General features: G+C 44.6%; 1 long non-coding RNA gene and 1 pseudogene across 1 annotated transcript; both read right to left on the bottom strand.

The window, feature by feature from the left end:
• Positions 1-230: 230 nt before the first annotated feature.
• Positions 231-640, bottom strand: LOC137306911 (histone H2A.J-like; annotated as a pseudogene).
• Positions 641-2,703: 2,063 nt separating this feature from the next.
• LOC137307039 (uncharacterized) lies at positions 2,704-8,893 on the bottom strand. Its single transcript, XR_010959002.1, has 3 exons — positions 8,672-8,893; positions 6,834-6,924; positions 2,704-2,839 (listed from the first exon to the last, which is right to left on the bottom strand). It is a non-coding gene; the product is annotated as an uncharacterized lncRNA (long non-coding RNA).
• Positions 8,894-16,308: the final 7,415 nt, after the last annotated feature.

Genomic DNA, 16,308 nt, shown 5'->3' with positions numbered 1-16,308 from the left:
CTCATTCACCACACAAACTGCAAATATCAATCTATTGGAGGTTGGCGACATCTGCTGTCCGGAAGCGAGTAATTCAACAGACCGATCTGGATCATTTGTAATTAATAAGTTATTGTTAGTTCGAGAATCGGAATAATAAGTCCTTATTAAATTGATTCCTGACTCTCTTCAGTCAGTAACCAGCCATTTCAAAGATACAGTGGGTGGCTCTGAAAAGAGCCTTTGGGATATCAGATTAAATCTTGGCCGCTTTCCTTGCTCTTGGTGCTCACATTGCTGGTTTTCTTCGGCAGAAGCACGGCCTGGATATTAGGCAGCACCCCGCCCTGAGCGATGGTCACCCGTCCCAGGAGCTTGTTGAGCTCCTCGTCGTTGCTGATGGCGAGTTGCAGGTGTCTGGGGATGATACGGGTCGTCTTGTTGTCCCGGGCCGCGTTGCCGGCCAGCTCGAGGATTTCAGCCGTCAGATACTCGAGCACAGCGGCAAGAAAGACCGCGGCTCCGGCTCCCGCACGTTCAGCGCAGTTCCCCTTTCGCAGGAGCCTGTGAACACGGCCCACAGGGAACTGCAGTCCGGCCCGGATGATCGAGACTTGGCCTTGGCCCGAGTTTTACCGCCGGTTTTTCCTCTTCCAGACATTTCCACAATCTCACAAACACTTTCACAAAGAATGAAGAATGACTTCTGCATTGACCCTTCTCAAAGACTGAAAGATCATCTGATTGGTTGTACCTTATTACACCTCATTTGCCTATTTCATTAACCAACCAGATAGCTGGAAATTAGAAGAGGGCGGGATTTACCGGCCTCAACGGTCAGACCAGGAATTTTATGAATTTCAAAAAGCCCGCCAATTTCAGTGCAGTGAAGGATTGGATTTCGATCAATGTCGCCCTGAGCAAAAGATTTTAAACCCGTTCTTTTTATCTTGTCTTATTCAGCGCTCCCCGTCACTAATCGCTCGCTCTGTTTTAAAATCTGCTTTAAATTATGGCTCATTCGACCATAGCCTTCAAACTGCACCGGACGGGACTAAAGCCCCATTCACAGCATTCCGTGAAAGGACACATTTGAATTTAGTGTTTAGAAAAGTTAAACGTTACAGATTGGTCCCTTCTCAGAGCCGGGAGTGCTTCTGTGAAAAGAGGGACCCGGACAGAGCTCTCATTCTGCCCCGATTCCGCTGTTACTACAAGGGGTGGGGTTACTGTTAATCTGGGGATTTTCACGTCAGTCCATAAATATTTCAGAAACTGCATTCATAGAACGGAATTGCTGAGGGGGCCATAAAGGGGATGAGAGGCCAGAATAGTGATGCTTTAAGATCAAAACAAATGGGAAGGAGCGGATGATAAACTCGTGTTCATTTTAGGGGCCAGGGATTTGAACGGGGTAGTTCGAGTCACTTTTCGATTGGAATAATAATATTGCTGCAATAAAATGATCCTAATTAAATATACAGGAAATGCAGCTCTTTCAGAGAGGTTGTGGGTGGCTCTTAAAAGAGCCGTTGTTTTTTTTTCAGTTCATTGTGGAGTTTTACTTGGAGCTGGTGTATTTGGTCACCGCCTTTGTCCCTTCTGAAACGGCGTGCTTGGCCAGTTCCCCGGGCAGCAGCAGGCGCACGGCGGTCTGGATCTCCCGGGAACTGATAGTCGCCCGCTTGTTGTAATGGGCCAGGCGGGAAGCCTCACCTGCGATGCGCTCGAAAATATCGTTCACAAAGGAGTTCATGATGCCCATGGCCTTGGAGGAGATGCCGGTGTCGGGGTGAACCTGCTTCATCACTTTGTAGATGTAGATGGAGTAACTCTCCTTCCTCGACTTTCTCCGCTTCTTGCCGCCTTTGGCTGGTGCTTTACTCAAGGTTTTCTTGGCGCCCTTCTTGGGAGCTGCTTTCTTGTCCTCAGGCATTTTCAAACTCAATTTCAGACTGAGAAATGACGCAAATTCCCTCCGAGCTCGGATTAAATAGGCAGCCCCACAGCCCTATGGTAATGAGGGATGGGGGAAGGCAATGATTGTGATTGGGTCATTCGGAGTGAGGTCTTAATAATTATTAACTGTAACTCTCTGATTGGTTTCGTCAGACATCCAATCTGATTTAATAGCTGCCACCAATCACAAACACGCTCACACTGCACATTGTCCGGTTTCAGCAATTTGTTCCGAACTGTTGCAGTTCTGCTTCCGGCCAGTAGATGTCCCCAAACCCCGGGACAGTGAAGTTTGCAGATGAGAGAGGGACAGAACAGAAACTAATTCTTCACATTATATTGCACGAGTGGGATTTAGAAAAACTGGGAATGGAGACGAGTTGCAAGTATATTTTGTTAGATCAAACATTAGTTGTAATGCTGTGTTAAATCCTTGTAATTAATTTAGGGGGTATAGCCGATACAAGAAGAATTAATAAGCTTGCCGAAAGGCGGTGTAAATGGCCATTGAATTTCCATATAGAAAGGTGTGAGGTGGTGCATTTGGCTAGGGGGAATAAGGAGGCCATATACTGCTTGGAAAATAAGAGTCTAAATGGGGTAAAAGAGCAAGGGATTTAGGGGTACAGATTGACAAATCATTAAAAGTAGCAACACAAGTTGATAAGGCCATAAAAAGCGAACAAAGCACTGGGGTTTATTTCTAGAGGAAGAGAATTGAAAAGCAAATAAGTTATGTTGAAATGTAATTTAAACTGTCAAACCTTCTGTCAAACTGTTTTATTATATTTTCGGTTTCGAGATGTTTTTCTGTTGCATCATTGAGTAAAAGATTCCATGATCATTCCGACCACCGACCTTTAGTTAACTGGTCTATCGTTCCCTGGACTTGTTCTATCACCTGATTTAAAATATAAGAATCACATTAGCTGTCATCCAGTCCTCTGGCACTGTTCCTTTTTGAGATGATTTTTCCCTATATATGTAACAGTGCCTCTGCTATCTCTACCCTTGCTTCATTTAATATGCACAGATGCAATCTATCTGGACCAGGAGTTTAACCACACTTTCTAACTTAAATGCCTTGATATCTTTATTGACCTCTTCCTCTAATATATTCACCCTGTTAATCTCCCGGGTAAATACTGAGACAAAGTCACAATTCAATATTTCTGCCATTTCGCTGACGTTATCTGTGAGTTTATCTTGTGTATCCCTTCGTGGCACTCAAGATATTCTGATTTTCCTTTTGATATTTTTGGGTCAGTGGAATAATTTACTATTTCTTTTTATATTCCTTGATAATTTGATTTCCTGGTTCCTGTTTGCTTCCCTAATTGTTTTGGTGACTTCTTCCGAACCTCTTCCTATTCGCTTTTGCCATCCTCTTATTTAATATCTATGAATGAGAAATTCCACCAGCTTCTTGTGTCTGTTCAGGGGCTGATGTTTGGGAACTATTTATTGTCTATGATTAAAGTGCCAGAAACCCAAAGGGAGCAATTCAGTCCGAAACTCCACAGAAACACTCGACTTCTCCCTCCTGGTGAATAAGGCACTATAATGGTGAGTATCGCTGCCTTCCAAGCAGTTAATTCCAACAGATTTGAATCCCAGCACGCTGAATTCAGAAACACCAAGACTGGAACTGAATTTGACGATGTTCAGAGTGATCGTGTTTCCAAAACACAAACGGGTCTAATTCATGTAAAAATACTTCTAAAATTCATTTATTTCCCCCATAACGTTGAATTTAACTCTGTTCCTTTGTATTATTACTTGCCCTGATCTGAATGGTGGATACGGGACTCAATTGCTCGGATTCAGTGAAATTAATTGATTTTCTGAAGGTTTTCCGTCTGCTGATTCCCGTTCCGTATTTAAATTATGTCTGATTAACCTTTCTGATCGAGAGAAGGGTCATAGTCGTGAACCGTTAACCCGAGCTTCCCTTCTCCACAGATGCTGCCGGACCTGCTGAGCCTTTCCAGCATTTTCGGTTTTAATTTTTTTCTATATTTTGTCCCTTTCACTTTTGACGGTCGCCATTCAAACTTCCAGATTTGCGCTCAGTTTTTATTTGTGTTTCAGTTTGGTTTATTTGGATTAATATAAATCGTGTCCTGAGAAATCAGACAGAAATATTGCGCAATGTAGAGTGAAATACAATGGGGCAACTTTCGAATGAGCAAAACAAAAACTTTATTATGAATCAATTGTCCAATTTTCACTGAAAAAATATGAAAAAATACGAGAGTAGAAGTTACAGAGAGAAACTATTTCCTCACATTGCACATTGTCCTGAATCTGTAACAACGACAGATAATGTGAATTTGTTCCACTCTGTTACAGTTCTCACTTATGGCCAGTAGATGTCAGATTGTATGAGAGTGTGAGATTAATTCTCTGTCTGTCAGTCTCTGATACTGTATGTGAGTGTGATATTAATTCTGTATCAGTCAGTCTCCAGTACAGTCTGTGAGTGTGGGATTCATTCTGTATCTGTCAGTCTCTGATACTGTGTGTGAGTGTGGGATTCATTCTGTATCTGTCAATCTCTGGTGCTATCTGTGAGTGTGGGATTCATTCTGTTTCTGTCAATCTCTGGGAATGTGTGTGTGTGGGATTCATTCTGTATCTGTCAATCACTGGTGCTATCTGTGAGTGTGGGATTCATTCTATATCTGTCAATCTCAGGGAATGTGTGTGAGTGTGGGATTCATTCTGTAACTGTCAATCTCAGGGAATGTGTGTGAGTGTGGGATTGATTCTGTATCTGTCAATCTCAGGGAATGTGTGTGAGTGTGGGATTCATTTTGTATCTGTCAATCTCTGGTGCTATCTGTGAGTGTGGGATTCATTCTGTTTCTGTCAATCTCTGGGAATGTGTGTGAGTGTGGGATTCATTCGGTATCTGTCAATCTCTGGTATTCTATCTCAGTGTGGGATTCATTCTGTAACTCAGTCTCTGGGCAAAGTGCAAGTCTGGATTCGTTCTGTATTCTTATTTCAGGTTGCAGTATGGTGCTTGAAACTGTCTCTTTAATTCACTAATGTATGCAAATCTTTTGTCCGGCATTAATGTGTAAATATGGATACGCTTTTGGATTTTGTTTTAATCAAACAACATGTGTGAGTTTTGTTGTATGATTGTATCTTAATCTCTGTGAAGATAATGTTCACTTCAACCTTTTACTGTGAAATTATTGGACTGGTATTTATTGTGTCGCTCAGTCTGGGCTAATGGAATTGATATTGTATCTTTCAGTCTGACACTGAATGAGATTTTTTGATTGGTGTGTTCGGTGTCGCTCAGTCTGTACGAATGGAATTGATACAGTACGTTTCAGTCTGACACTGTATGAGATTTTTTGATTGGTGTGTTCGGTGTCGCTCAGTCTGTACTAATGGAATTGATACTGTACATTTCAGTCTGTCACTGAATGAGATTTTTGGATTGGTGTGTTCGGTGTCGCTCAGTCTGTACTAATGGAATTGATACTGTATGTTTCAGTCTGACACTGTATGTGATTTTTGGACTGATATGTGATGTGTGGTTCTGTCTGTACCAATGGAATTGACACTCTAACTTTCAGTCAGACACAGCGAGGGATTTTTGGACAGCTTTGTTATGTTTAGCTTAGTCTACACTAAAAGGATTCATACTGTATGTTTCAGTATGATAATGTATGAGATTTTTGGACGATATATAATGTGTAGCTCAGTCTGCACTAATGGAATTCATACTGTACCTTTCAGTCTGATACTGTGTAATATATTTAGACTGGTTTGTAAGGTGTAGTTCAGTCTACACTAATGGAATTGATACTGTATCTTTCAATTTGACACTGAATGTGACTTTTGGACTGGTATCTAATGTGTACCTCAGTCCGCACTAATGGGATTGATACTGTATCTTCCAGTCTAATACTGTGTGACATTTTTATACTGGTATGTAACGTGTAGGTCATTCTGTACTAATCACATCGACACTATATCTTTCACTATAATACTGTACCAGATTTTTGGACAGTTATCTATTATGAACCTCTGTCTGCAATAAAGGAATTGACACTGTGCCTTTCATTTGACACAGTGTGATTTTTGGACAGGTAACTGATGTGTACCTCAGTCTGCACTAATGGGATTGATACTGTATCTTCCAGTACGATACTTTATGCGAATTTTGGACTGGTATATAATGTGGAACTCAATCTGCACTTCTGGAATTGATACTGTATATTTCAACCTGACACTGAGATTTTTGGACTGGTATGTGATGTGTTGCTGAGTCTGCAATAATGGGGTTGATACTCTCTCTTTCAGTCTTACACTGTATGAGAATTTTGGACTGGTATCTAATGTGTACCTCAGTCTGCAGTGAATGAATTGAAACTGTACATTTCATTCTGACACTATGAAGTTTTTGGACATATATGTGAGTCAAAAATGGGTAACATCTGAACTGGTATCTAATTTGTATCTCAGTGCACAATAGTAGCATGAATACTGCATCTTTAAACTCATAATGTGTGAGAGTTGTGGGCTGGTATTTAATTTGAATCTTGGAGCACACTATTCTGATTCATTCTGTACCTATCAATCAGTACCATGTGTCAGTTCTATCTGGTGTTTAATTTGTAGCTAAGGCTGAACTAATGTGAGATTGACACAGTGCCTTTCAATCTGATACTGGGTGTGATTTTGGACTGGGAATTATTTATCTGCCGGTCAGCAGTACTGAGTCGTTGTGAAATGGAAATTACGTCTGTCTCTCCTGCTCTGTTTGAGTGTTGGATTGGGGTCAGTGTGCGACTGACTATTTCTGCTGTCTGAGATTGTGGGACTGATGACCTGTCTGTGTCTCTGTGCTCTGTGAGTGATAATGTACTTACTGTGTGTGAGAAGGAGCTGGCTGCACTGACTGCTCCTTGTGGCTCGGGTGGAGTAAACATCACACTGATTCTGGGTCCTTCAAGGATTTGACTGTCGGAAGAAAAAGTATCTCTTGTAACTCAAGAACAGGTGAAGTGGAAAATACAAAAGTGATCAATTGAATCTCTCCGTTAATAATCATTATGTGGAGATGCCGGTGATGGACTGGGGTTGACAATTGTAAACAATTTTACAACACCAAGTTATAGTCCAACAAATTTATTTTAAATTCCACAAGCTTTCGGAGGCTTCCTCCTTCGTCAGGTGAACGGTGTGGAAATGAAATTTTCGAAACCTTCGCATTTTAAAATCACAGAACAATGCCTGGTGATTACTGCCCGTTGCCAAGGCAATCACAGTGAGCAGACAGAAAGGTGTCACCTAAAAAGGCCACCGAATATACAAACCCCCCAAAAAAAGAGAGAGAGAGAGAAGGAACACAGTCAATGACCCGTTATATTAAAAAACAGATAACATTTGTTCGCTGGTGGGGTTACGTGTAGTGTGACATGAACCCAAGACCCCGGTTGAGGCCGTCCTCATGGGTGCGGAACTTGGCTGTCAATTTCTGCTCAACGATTTTGCGTTGTCGTGTGTCTCGAAGGCCATCTTGGAGTATGTTCACCCGAAGGTCGGTGGATGAATGTCCATGACTGCTGAAGTGTTCCCCGACAGGGAGAGAACCCTCCTGTTTGGCGATTGTTGCGCGGTGTCCGTTCATCCGTTGTCGCAGCGTCTGCATGGTCTCGCCAATGTACCATGCTCTGGGGCATCCTTTCCTGCAACGTATGAGGTAGACAACGTTGGCCGAGGCGGCCTTCGAGACACACGACAACGCAAAATCGTTGAGCAGAAATTGATAGCCAAGTTCCGCACCCATGAGGACGGCCTCAACCGGGATCTTGGGTTCATGTCACACGACACGTAACCCCACCAGCGAACAAATGTTATCTGTTTTTAATATAACGGGTCATTGACTGTGTTCCTTCTCTCTCTCTCTCTCTTTTTTTGGGGGGGTTTGTATATTCGGTGGCCTTTTTAGGTGACACCTTTCTGTCTGCTCACTGTGATTGCCTTGGCAACAGGCAGTAATCACCAGGCATTGTTCTGTGATTTTAAAATGCGAAGGATTCGAAAATTTCATTTCCACACCGTTCACCTGACGAAGGAGGAAGCCTCCGAAAGCTTGTGGAATTTAAAATAAATTTGTTGGACTATAACTTGGTGTTGTAAAATTGTTTACAATTAATAATCATTGTAATAACCACAAATGAAAACCAGCGATACAAACATACAAACAGTGTCAGTGTCTGACTCCACTGCAGTACTGCAGCTCTCAGCTTCTGCACACCAGGTGTGTTGGGCTGTTTGACAACAATTTGGTGACATCCAGACACAACACAACCCCTGCACTGATCCATGAATGGCACTACCCGATGGGGCGGGGACCTTTGTACAGGTCAGTTTTCTAATACCCTCCACCATGGAACTAACCGTTCAACCGAAACACAACAGCCGCTGTTTAAAACGTGTTCACACTTGTCACCTGGTGCCTGCAATAGATGCTCTTTGTATCACTCCCCATATCCTTACTGTCCGGCTCTGTTTCCACTGTTCACTGTCCAATAACAATAAACAGGGTGAGACTGGAACTAAACCAGGAACATTTCACCACTGGTTTGGGGAGAGAAAGCAGCAATGATTTCAAACAACCTGCTCTTCCCATTCTGTCTCCCTCACCCTGGACACACCCTGGACACACACAGCCCGAGAATGACCTCTTCCTTCCCCCGCTCACTCCATGTTCCGGGACCAGTTCCTGATCCACTCCGCCTCTTGCAAACAGCCCCCGGACTCAATGCCGATCTCTGAGCCCATCTGCGGACACGGTCCCGAAGCGATGAGCTGCTGTAACGAGGCTGCTCTTTGCTCCCTTCCCCCGGGGGCCGTGATCTCTCCATTCCCGGCTGTTTTTAACCATCTTCTTCCGCTCACTGAGGGAATGGCGCCCACAGGCCGAGCTGGGGGAGGGGAGCGCGCATGCGCTCTTCTGCTCACCAGCAAGCAGCGCTGGGAGCGGGGCTGAATCGCGCATGCGCAGATATCTGGTTTAATTCGCAATACCAAAATCGATGGAAACTTTCCCCAATTGGAATTTTTCAGAGTCTGAGCAAAGGAAGTGGGGGAAAGGTCAGAGGGAATGGGGTCCACAGGCAGTGCAGGAACAGGCACCAGAATGGGAAACAGATGCGATTCCAGCAGTGCCGATCGCTGGAATCCAGACTGACTTTACAATCTCTCACTATTCAACTGGATGTTTCCATCCCTGCTGTTTCTCTCGGTATCTTTTTATGGTAAAGGGGCAATCAGAGATAACGTGGACGGCTGTGAAATGAGCCAATGGGTTCTGTTTATTCTTGGTCCCTTTACTGATAAAGTAACGCGTGAACCCGAAACTGGAGGGAGGATTTCTCAAACCAATCCTGGAGGAACATGGGAGGAAAGCGGGAGTCGGTGTATTTGCTGGGACTGTGTAGGCTTAATATCAGACAGCAACAGTCCCAGATTAATATAATCAGAGTGAAACTCTCGGTCACTGAGAGTAATAACGAACGGACCTGATCTGCAAAACCGAATATAGTACAACAGGCAAGAGAGGGTTAAATTCGGCCCACATTGTTTTTGTCACTCTCTGTACTGTCCTTGAGTGTGGGATTAACAGTGTGTCCGTCTCTGGTATATCCATGAGAGATAAGAATGCATCTTCTGTCTCTCCAACGGGATTTTCTGGATAAAACGCAACTTTACAGGTCAGTCTGGAACTGATACTGTGGCACTGTGCCTCTCCGCTCGCTCTCTCACCGTATCTGTCTCCCTTTCTCTCTCACTCTCTGGTGCTGTATTTGAAGGTTGGATACAGTTATTGAGGGTGATATGAACACACTGATCGGAAGTGTAAGACTGAAAGTGTGTGTCTCTCTCAAGTGCTGGACATGAAGGTGGAATACTGTCTGATATAAAAGAGAGAGAATGGGGTGTCCGAGCCTCACTGTAACTGGGGATGTGTTCGGCTCCAGTCCAGTTCATGGTCATTTTCTTTTCACAGATTCAGGGCGAGAGTCTCTGTGAGACGGTAACACTGGCGGAGAAACTCCGCGTCACAACTCAAACCCCAACATATGAGATTCTCCAAATCAGCTGGAATAAGGTGTTTGTAAAACGCTGAACCCGTCTGGGAGGGGATATGTGGGGAGATAGAATCGGGTGTGGGACTTAAATGGAAGGAGACGGTTTGACTTGTTATCGAAGGGACTGTATTTAGTCAGGAATATTACTGTCTGTTAATTGTAACGGGGCTTATTTAAAAGCTCCGGGTTCCTGGGAATCCTTGAAGATGAAGCCCGAATCTGTCAGGGTTTGTGCGGACCGCTGTGTTTCGGTTCAATTATCAATAAACGGTTTGAAATTGGCGGGTGGAGAAAGCTGGAGGTGGAGCTGGAAGATCAGAGGCCGCTCTCTGCTCTGTCCGTCACTCTGTCTCCTCCCCTCCCGCCCTCTCTATTTGATTCCCATGTGGAACCAACGCGGGTAGGTGGACTCGAAACACGGTTTACTGGTCAACAAGGCGAAAGGCGAATAATATTTCTGATCTCCTGGGGACCAGGCCGTTCACTCTCATTTGTTTCTGTACAGAGTTGCATTTCAGTGATTCCCCAGTGAGTTTGATGAGTTATTTGAATAATCCAACAAAATAGAACAGAAACGGAGCGAAGCGCTGAATCCCACTGATGTGGAAAGTTTAGTCGAGCAGTTCTGGTGATGCTTTACGAGCCCAGCATGGCAAGTAGTTTAAATAAGTACAACAAATCTGGTGATGTGTGGACTGGGGTCCATAAGTTACCGTTTAAAGTCTCGGAATGTGGTCGGTGCCCCGACTCCAGTCCCATTAATACCTCATCTCGTCCACAACGAGAAAAAAGCAGCTCAAAGCAACACTGGTAGCATGATATCAGCGTCTCCCTTCAGACAGTAACCAGCCCTTTCACAGATACAGTGGGTGGCTCTGAAAAGAGCATTTACATCGAGTTACATCGAAATTACGACACAGAAACAGGCCTCGATATTAGGCAGCGCTCCATCCTGAGCGATGGTCACATCTCACAGCAGCTTGTTGAGCTCCTCGTCGTTGCGGACGGCCAGTTGCAGGTGTCTGGGGATGATGCGCGTCATCTTGTTGTCGCGGGCCGCATCACCAACCAGCCCGAGGATTTCAGCCGTCAGGTGCTCGAGCACAGCAGCCAGATTGACCGAAGCTCCGGCACCTTCACATTCAGCATTGTTCCCCTTTCACAGGACCTGTGAACACGGCCCACATGGAACTGCAGTCCTGCCCAGGATGAGCGAGACTTGGCCTTGGCCCGAGTTTTTCCACCGGATTTTCCTCATTCAGACATTTCCACAATCTCACAAACACTTTCACAAAGAATGAAGAAATCCTCCCCAACTCGCCCTTCTTATACCTTCTGGAGGATTACAATGGGGCCACTTTTGATCAGTCTCTCTCGGAGTGTTTACATTGCCCCCTCACGCTCACTGATATTCTATCTTTCAACTGCTGTAATATTTTCCATTCGCAATATTGCTGTTCCTCCTCCTTTCCCTACTTCTCGGTCCTTTCTAAAGATCTTTTCGACTTGAATATTAAGTTGCCATTTGTGCCCAGTTCGTACTCAGGTCTCCAGAATGATTTAATGAAATTACTTAATGTTACACAATGGCTGATGTGAGTTGCGGCAATGTGTATTTCCAGCTGGTCAAGTATTGCAGGGATCGACTATCTCTTCAGTCCGATATCAGGTGAACAATTACTGGCTGTTGTGTAATTTCCATTGATTGGGGCTTGGCGTCATCGACTGGGCGGAAACTGGAACTGCAACAGAGCGAGAAAGGATCCGTCAGAAACCAGTTCAACTGAAGAAAAAAATGCAACAGCCTGCAGTGGATGTTCAGGATCTGATGGTTGGGAACCATTTTATTGATTACTTTTTTCGGCGATGGTGGTATGGTGGTGATTATAGTTGCCTTCCAGCAGTTGATCCGGGTTCGATTCCCGGCCATCGCAATTCAACGTTCACATTAATCCGCTTTCTTTAGAAACTCTAAGTTTGCAGTTCAGCTGCATTTTGTTCCCCAAACAGAAACTGGTATAATTGGCGTGAAATGTTTTCAACAATGATTTATTTTCCCAACAGAAGGAATAGAGGAAAAACATACTGGAAATAGTGAGTTACCAAGCTCTAATGAGAGTGAGGAAGGCAAATAAAATATTCGTCTTCATTGCAAGGGTGTTGGAATATAAGAGTAAGGAGGACTTGCTGCAATTTTACTGTGCGGAGATATTGTGTAAAATTGGACTACATTCGCTGGAGTTTAGAAGAAAGAGAGGTGATCACATTGCAATGTATAAAATTCTTCGACGGCTTGACAGTGTAGTTGCTGAGAGGCTGATTCCCCTGGCTGGAGAGTCAAGAACGAGAGGTCATAGTCTCAAGATAAGGGGTCGGCCATTTAGGACCAATATGAGGAAAAAAATCTTCACTCAAAGGGTTGTGAATCTTCGGAATTCTCTCACCCAGAGGACTTTGGACGCTCAGCCGTTGAGTATATTGAAGTCTGTGATCGATCGACTTTTGGATTTTAGGGGAATCAAGGTATATGGTGATCGGGCGGGAAAGTGGAGTTGAGGTCGAAGATCAGCCATGGTCTGATTGAATGGCGTAACAGGCTCAACGGGTCGTAGGGCCTACTCCTGCTCCTATTTGTTCTGTTCTTATGCAGAGAACCTTATATCCCAGTGTGCTGACGAAACTAAGTTAGGTGGCACAGTAAGCATTATAGATGGGAGCAGAAAGTTGCAAAGGGACATTGATAGATTAAGTGAGTGGGCAAGACAGTGGCAGATGGAGTTCAACGTGGGAAAGTGTGAGGTCATCCACTTTGAAACTTAAAAAGATAGATCAGAGTATTTTCTAAATGGCAAAAAGCAAGGGACTGTGGGGGAGGATAGAGATTTAGGGGTCCAAGTACAGAATTCACAAAAAATATAAGGTGAAATGGAGATTAAATTTTGATCTTTATCTCAAGGGAACTGGAATAAAAAGGAGTGGAAGTTATGTCACAGTTATACAGAGCTCTGGTTAGACCTCATTTCGAGAACTGTGTTCAGTTCTGGGAACCGCACTCTCTTTAATGCTTGGACTGTGAAGGGTTTTTTCTCTTTGGGATTCTCTGCAATGGGAGGGAATAGGAAAGGGTTTGGTCCGTTCGGATTTTTTTCCAGTGGCAGTGAATGAGAAGGGGTTTGGTCCATTGGGATTCCTTCTGCGTGCTCTTGCGTTGATTGGGAGACCTGCATTTTGCCAAATTGCTTTGTGTTTAACTTTGTGCCCCCTCGTTTGAACCCTAAAAATAAAAGCATAAATGTAATGGAACATGGAAAGGAAATTCGTCAGATATCAGGTTATCAGCGGAGCTTATAGGGCAGGTAACTGCTTGCCAGAGAATGCTGAGCCCGATTGGCAATATCAGCTCACTGCCATTAAATGGGTACGGTCGAGAAAATCAAATGAACCACAACTGGACATTAAATAAGAAAAGGGCAAACAATTATTTCATAAAGAGATGAAATGTCACAGGCAGTTTTGTAATCAGAACTTGTGATTGCGTGACATTGATTGGTTGAATGTTGGACTGAAGTTTACATTCACGTTTTTATCAGGTAATTTCGGTTGGGCAGATGACAGACAGTCATTTCATTCTGTGGAGCGATGACCTTGTTCCAGTGGAATAGTCATTCTGTTAGCTTTCGTGTTTCCGAGCATCAACCAGGACGCGCTCTTCCTCGCCGCCAAAGCCACGGTGAGTGGTGCTGGTCTGGGCCCAGTATCACGGGGAAATGAGTCAGGGGCGGCTTAATCACCAAACCTTAATTCCCAAAATTTGATCATTTTATAATAAAACAAAGAAGTTCAAAAACACAGTTCTCAAACCCATCTCCATCCGACAATAAAACCAACATGTGTGAGTACGTCGTCTGCAACAGGAAGTTCGAGAAATGACGGACAAACTTCTGCCATGTGGACCAGGCCTGATCCGTCCACTAAGAAGAAAACCAAATCGTAGACGAGGCAGTATAGTGAGGCTTTTTTGAAATGTGGTTTCATCAATTGTGCAAACTCAAACCATGATCCAAAGCCCCAGTGTTTTATTTGTAGCGAGGTGCTTGTAACCGATAGTTTAAAACCGTCAAAATTAAAAAGACATTTTGAAACAAAACATGGGGAACTCTTTGATCACCCGCTTGAATATTTTCAAAGGAAGCAACGGGGATTAAATTTATCAGCACCAGTTCTTAATCGGTCAACTGCTCTGAATGATAAGGCACAACTGGTGTCATATTTGGTCGCATACAGTGTGGCAAAAGAGAAAATGGCCCTTACAGTTGCCGAAAAACTTATTCAGAGATGCTGGAAGAATTTCAGCATCTCTGGATATGGTGCGGAAATCTTCGACGAGAAGCCTGCTGAAAAATTGAGAAGCGTTCCTCTCAGTGACAGCACAATGTCTCGGCGAATATGTTCTATTGCTGAGGATTCAGAAGCCAAGATTATTACTCGGTTACAGTCAGCCGGGGATTTTGCGATCCAACTTGACGAGAGTGCTGATATTTCAAATTGTGCAACACTGTTCTTCTCTGTGAGATATGTCGGGCAAGATGACTTTATAGAAGGTTGGCTGTGTTGTCTAACTTTACCAACAAATGCAACAGGAGCACAAATATTCGAAGCACTGCACGTGAGTGCAAAAGACAAGGCTGAAGCGTTTGCAACTATCTTCAGGCAGAAGTGCCGAGTGGATGATCCATCTCAGCCTCCTCCCGATATCCCCACCATCACGGAAGCCAGTCTTCAGCCAATTCGATTCACTCCATGTGATATCAAGAAACGGCTGAGTGCACTGGATACAGCAAAGGCTATGGGCCCCGACAACATCCCAGCTGTCGTGCTGAAGGCTTGTGCTCCAGAACGAGCTGCGCCTCTAGCCAAGCTGTTCCAGTACAGTTACAACACTGGCATCTAACTGACAATGTGGAAAATTGCCCAGGTATGTCCTGTCCACAAAAAGCAGGACAAATCTAATCCGGCCAATTACCGCCCCATCAGTCTACTCTCAATCATCAGCAAAGTGATGGAAGGTGTCATCGACAGTGCTATCAAGCGGCACTGACTCACCAATAACCTGTTCACCGATGCTCAGTTTGGGTTCCGCCAGGACCACTCGGCTCCAGACGTCATTACAGCCTTGGTCCAAACATGGACAAAAGAGCTGAATTCCAGAGGTGAGGTGAGAGTGACTGCCCTTGACATCAAGGCAGCATTTGACCGAGTGTGGCACCAAGGAGCCCGAGTAAAATTGAAGACAATGGGAATCAGGGGGAAAACTCTCCAGTGGCTGGAGTCATACCTAGCACAAAGGAAGATGGTAGTGGTTGTTGGAGGCCAATCTTCTCAGCCGCAGGACATTGCTGCAGGAGTTCCTCAGGGTAGTGTCCTAGGCCCAACCATCTTCAGCTGCTTCATCAATGACCTTCCCTCCATCATAAGGTCAGAAATGGGGATGTTCGCTGATGACTGCACAGTGTTCAGTTCCATTCGCAACCCCTCAGATAATGAAGCAATCCGAGCCCGCATGCAGCAAGACCTGGACAACATCCAGGCTTGGGCTCATAAGTGGCTAGTAACATTCGCGCCAGATAAGTGCCAGGCAATGATCATCTCCAACAAGAGAGAGTCTAACCACCTCCTCTTGACATTCAACGGCATTACCATCGCCGAATCCCCCACCATCAACATCCTGGGGGTCACCATTGACCAGAAACTTAACTGGACCAGCCATATAAATAATGTGGCGACGAGAGCAGTTCAGAAGCTGGGTATTCTGCGGCGAGTGACTCATCTCCTGACTCCCCAAAGCCTTTCCACCATCTAGAAGGCACAAGTCAGGAGTGTGATGGAATACTCTCCACTTGCTTGGATGAGTGCAGCTCCAACAACACTCATGAAGCTCGACACCATCCAAGATAAAGCAGCCCGCTTGATTGGCACCCCATCCACCACCATAAACATTCACTCCCTTCACCACCGGCGCACTGTGGCTGCAGTGTGTACCATCCACAGGATGCACTGCAGCAACTCGCCAAGGCTTCTTCGACAGCACCTCCCAAACCCGCGACCTCTACCACCTGGAAGGACAAGGGCAGCAGGCACATGGGAACAAGACCACCTGCACGTTCCCCTCCAAGTCACACACCATCCCGACTTGGAAATATATCGCCGTTCCTTCATTGTCGCTGGGTCAAAATCCTGGAACTCCCTT

Source organism: Heptranchias perlo, chromosome X, assembly GCF_035084215.1.
Source record: "Heptranchias perlo isolate sHepPer1 chromosome X, sHepPer1.hap1, whole genome shotgun sequence".
NCBI classification, from domain to species: domain Eukaryota; kingdom Metazoa; phylum Chordata; class Chondrichthyes; order Hexanchiformes; family Hexanchidae; genus Heptranchias; species Heptranchias perlo.
Note: the sequence above shows the minus strand (reverse complement) of the source record. Positions and strands in the feature narration are given on the sequence as shown.